Source organism: Nannobrachium achirus (genome assembly GCF_963921795.1).
Source record: "Nannobrachium achirus genome assembly, chromosome: 21".
NCBI lineage: Eukaryota > Metazoa > Chordata > Actinopteri > Myctophiformes > Myctophidae > Nannobrachium > Nannobrachium achirus.
Genome location: NC_137828.1, coordinates 27,405,357 through 27,410,941, shown reverse-complemented (window position 1 = coordinate 27,410,941; position 5,585 = coordinate 27,405,357).

Below are 5,585 nucleotides of genomic sequence, written 5' to 3'. Positions count from 1 at the left end.
CACACACTTCGTTTTGGGAAGAGAGTCTGAGATTTTGGGCAGACATTACACTTCTGGGGGGGCGGGCAGGGGGTGGTTTAAATAAAATGTTTAGTTGACTTGCTCTTAATTGCTCCCTCTGAACTTCAAAGGGCTTGTGAGCTGCTGTAATTGATTGAGCCATACAAGTGTCAATAGCTTGTTAGTCACTGAAAGCATCAAAGACTGCAATCTGTTTGATGTCTGTAATAAGAGTGGAGGGGGGAATGTGTTTGAATACACACAGACTCGCCTGATTGGCTGAATGGTTTTGAACCAGGCCACCACCCACCACGTGCCCCAAGCCTAACAGCCCTGATTGGCTCGCCCTCTCTGAGGGCTGGTGGAAAAAGCTTATTTAATGTGAAGGGCCAGACTACACAACACCACCACTACCAACAGGGGGTGGTGTTGTGCAGTCTGGTTTATTAACCAGGCTACGTCTGAGGACGACCGAGAAAAGAGCACAGTACCTGGAGGCCAGTCTGTTCCGTCAGTCATTTAGGACTCACCAACTTGAAAGAGTTCATGGATCTCCATATGGGCCCTCCATATGTAACTATGATAATACCAGTAAGACTCCCTAATCGGGAGATAAGCGACTCCACAAATAGGCCAAAAGTTTGTTTTACCAATTATCAAGACATACGGGCAGTTGACAGTTTGCCATGGTTACTCATTGAAGTTGAATCTCCATATATGGAGATAACCTACGCATCACACTAAGTCTGACCTCACCAGCCCATATTTGGGCATGAGCAACTTATGTCTCCATATATGGAGATATGATGACATCACACAGTCCTCAGCCGATGATGTGGCGTGATGTCATACAATACACAAACGAGCCCTACAGTATAAAGGGGCAATTCTTGCCAGGAAAGAAGCATTTCTTCGACTCAGACCTTATCGCCAGGGTTGGCTTATAGCAACTGTCGGTAGGACCATATATGGATTCTGTTAGTGTGGATCTCCTAACAGGGCATCATCTGGGATACAATCCCTTTTATGCCCATATATGGAGATCCCTAACAGAATCCCTTTCATGCCCATATATGGAGATCCCTAACAGAATCCCTTTTATGCCCATATATGGAGATCCCTAACAGCATCCCTTTTATGCCCATATATGGAGATCACTAACAGCTAACAGAATCCCTTTTATGCCCATATATGGAGATCCCTAACATAATCCCTTTTATGCCCATATATGGAGATCCCTAACAGAATCCCTTTTATGCCCATATATGGAGATCCCTAACAGAATCCCTTTTATGCCCATATATGGAGATCCCTAACAGAATCCCTTTTATGCCCATATATGGAGATCCCTAACAGAATCCCTTGTATGCCCATATATGGAGATCCCTAAGAGAATCCCTTTTATGCCCATATATGGAGATCCCTAACAGAATCCCTTTTATGCCCATATATTATGGAGAAATCCCTGCTCTGAGTATCTGACATCAGTGTGATGTCACCTGTTTATGCCCATATATGGAGATCCCTGCTCTGCGTATCTGGTTGCTATGGTAAACAGTTGGTTGCTAGGGTAAAAAAACATGGTTGCTATGGTAAACAGTTGGTTGCTAGGGTAAACAGTTGGTTGCTAGGGTAAAACCATGGTTGCTAAGGTGGTTGCTAACGTACACTAACAGACCAGCAACAACAGACTGTTGCCACAGCAACGTACACAAAGGTTTGTGTACACATGTGGTGTGATGTCATACTGATGCGGAGATATGAGCAGGGCAAAGGTGTGACGTGTGACGTGTGACGGACGGACGGACGGACGGACGGACGGCCGGTGGAGGTTTTCATAGTAAACTGCTCCCTGACGGTCGCAATTAAGACTTTGTAAATATGTTTTATATGGGCTTCAGAGTGTGAAGGCGGACCCAACTACATAGAATGATGTACAATGTTTTATATTTGATTATTATAATATATTTTGTGAGCTCCAACATCTGGATTTGTCCAGGACGCGAAGCGTGGGAGGATTATGAAAATCTGACATCTCATTACTCCGACTACGTGGCTATGCGTGCGGTTAGGGTTAGGGTTAGAGATAGGGTTAGTAATGGGGTGAGTTTGACAAACGCGACGTCAGAGTATAATGCGTGTTAGAACAACACTACGCACCTACGAAGTGTGGCCTACATCTGACCTACATCATGCCACTAAGCGCTCAAAGTTTGTTTGTTGTACGCCCAGGGTCACATTGGCCAAGCTTCGCGGGACGCTTAATGAAATGAACACCGCTCACTTCACACCAGGTGTGATTCTTTTTTACATACCGTATATAGGAATCCCGATGAAGCTGGGGCGATTTGACATACGGTATGACACGAGTGTGGGCCGCCAAAACTGTGCGACAGGTAGTCTGGCAAACTTTTGGGGTTACTCTATAAATAAAGTTGGACAAGTATAGTGTGTTGCCTAAGGCAACCACACTAACTACACTTAAAAAAAGAAAAAAAAAAGACCCAAAATTGCTTATAAGCAGACATGCCAACACTGGTCAATGATGCGCAATATGGGGCTCTGGGTGAACCTCTTTCCCGGGTGTTTTGCCCAGGCGTACAGGGTTTCTACCTACTTCCGGGTTGTGGTCAGGAATAACTTGAATATCTCTTGAACCGTAGATCGTACAATCAAAATGTTTCACTTCCCTGGATTCCTTGGATCATAACAGTCAGGCCCATTTTGAGGGAATTTAAGAGTGGCCCAGACATTTTGCATTTTCTTCAAAACACACTTTTTTCTACTACTCCAACAGAGGTTGTCCAAAACTCACACAATTTAATTATTAGGCCAACTCATTATCTCTTTTGTAAAACAAGATAAACATGTGCTAAACATGTCCCTGGTTTGAAAGATTTGGGGTGGAGGTTCTTTGTTGGCTTACCGACAGTGTGCGTACAAAGTGTCACAGTGATCAGACCAGCGGTGCCCTAAATTAGCTGCTCACAGACAGCTACATGGACGGACAGGGGCAAAAAACAAATCCCCACACGTTCAAACCTGTGAGGCAGAAAATGGCTAAGACATCAGAAAACTGGACTAAAACATCAGTGTTGTTTTGAAGAAAACACAACAATGAAATACTTTGAGCTTCACACATAATGACATATTATCTAATCAATCTCCCACTTAGGATGTATCCTTGAAGCTAATCTCTCCAGCAAAAAGATGACTTCAACGGTAATAAATAAAATCAACCAACACACTTGTTTCCTACAGAGGATCGCCCCGATGGTCAACTTCAACACACTGAAGACCATAGCTGGTGCAATAATCCAGCCCCTCTTTGACTAGTTTTTAAAACTACTGTAGACCGCCCTTTGGGCACCAGCCTAGGCCTACTTGGGGAAAAAAATGATGCAAGTTGGGATAATGCACCAGTAACACCAGCAAGGTTTATATAACTACGAGCAAGAACAGTCTCATGGGCATGTTAAGGCCTCTCCATACTTCGACCGAAACCGCCGTTTTCGGTCAAAAGGTCCTTTTCTACCATAAAATTATATCCCTCAGGACTTCTGAAAAGCATTGGACCGAACGAGAGTTCGGAAATTTGCGCGTCGGAAAACACAACTCACCAAACATTTCGGTCGAAGTATGGAGAGGCCTTTACGCTCACCATGCATCGTCCACGTCTTTGGTACGGCCCGCTCAGGGGATTGAGCGTCAACACACACACACACACACACACACACACACACACACACACACACACACACACACACACATGTCCGCGCGTGCGCGCACACACACACGCACACACACACACACCATATTGAAAACAAAATGTGCTAATGAATTCTATAGTATTTTTAAAAAGCAATCTCTAGCACGTACTTTAAAGTTGTACCATGTAACTTTTTTTATAAAACAAATCTTAAAATTGTCCTAACTGTTAAATCGCTAAAGTTTTAGAACACCCACTCCGTTATTTTCAGCTTCTGAAGCCTTCTCTTTATATGTTTTCTATGATCCTGGCCGTGGACCGGATTTCGCGCCAAAATGACGTAATCTGCATCATCTGTATACGTTGTGTATACGTTGCCCAATCACATCGCCGATCATGCACACATGGTACACTACCGGCCAATCACAGCTTATCTGCTCTGGTCTCCAGGAAGCGCCTCCGCTTGGCTACAGTGTTTACCATGGTGAAGGATTTTAACCTCTTAATCCACAAATCCTGGCCAGAAAATTACGTTCTACCATGCGTTCTACCCCTCCACGGATTACTATCGGTCGCGGTGGTTTGCGGCGCCGCTCCGGTGGTCCGCGACGACTCCGGCCGAAAAACGGCCGAAAAAAGCAATACCGCTACTGACCACTAGTTGAACTTACACAGTATAGCTTTAACGCAAGAATTGTAAAGAGAAACTTTCAATTTGACAGCAGGAGTACATATGCTTTGAATCATGGGGTCTGTTGCCTACTTCATCCTAAAGCATGCTGTACAACTCTCCACTCTCAACACAACGTAATATACTTTAAGATGAGCTTTATTGTCAAGAAGGAAATTTGACACACAGTGTCTACTGTATCGAACATACAACATTCCATAACATACATTTCATACAGGACAAAAAACTATGAAAAACTATTAAATGTGCAATGCTAGATGTCGAACATAACATTGTCTATGGGCCTTTCCCGATACCTTTTTAGATACCTGGGAATCGATACGATACCTTTTTCGATACCATTTTCGATACTCTTTATTTATTATCATTATAATAATTATTATTTGCCTTTTTCTATGGGCTATTTTATAGACTTTGGATCATTATCATAATAAACATTATAGGCTATTCTCGGCTATTTTCACAGTAACGAGTGTAGCCTACTAAAGCAGTCATTAAACTCTCAGTAGCCCAATCTTATATATACATTCCTCCTATTGCCGCATCCCACTTCCAAGCCCATTCACGCCCCCTTTACATCGACTTCAACTCATAGGTAGTCGTCTAGGACGTAAGGAATACCGCCCCTAACGCTATCATTCGCCCCCCGTCGCCATGGTGACAGCCCTCCATTGGCTCATTCCCAGCTATGGGACCGGCGGATCCAATTTCAACAGAGGGGGGCGTCGCAGTAAGTGGAGTGAAATTTGACACCACTGTGTTTGCATGTGCGTGCGTGCTGCTGCTGCTTGCCTCCACAGTGAGGGCAGAGAAATAGCAGAGGCATAACAGTCACTTCTCTCCAGTGCGTCTGGCGGTCAAATATGTCCGACCGGAAATGTGCGCTGCGGCACAATAGTTCCGCCACAATAGTTCCCCCCCCATTTTTTTTTTTTTTTTTTTTTTAACTTTTTTTTTTTAATTAATAAAAAGTTTTTTAGTAAAGAAGCGGGCGTGGACTCTAGATGTGAGCGGCCCGAAGGGCCGCGAACCTCTAGTTGTTACAGATGCGACTGGCAAGGGGTGCATTCAAAAGTATCGAAACAAGGTATCGTTCGTTTTTACGTGAACCGATACCGATAGTATCGACGCCATTGAATCGATACCATTAAAAGTATCGCAGACGATACCCAACCCTATTAAGCA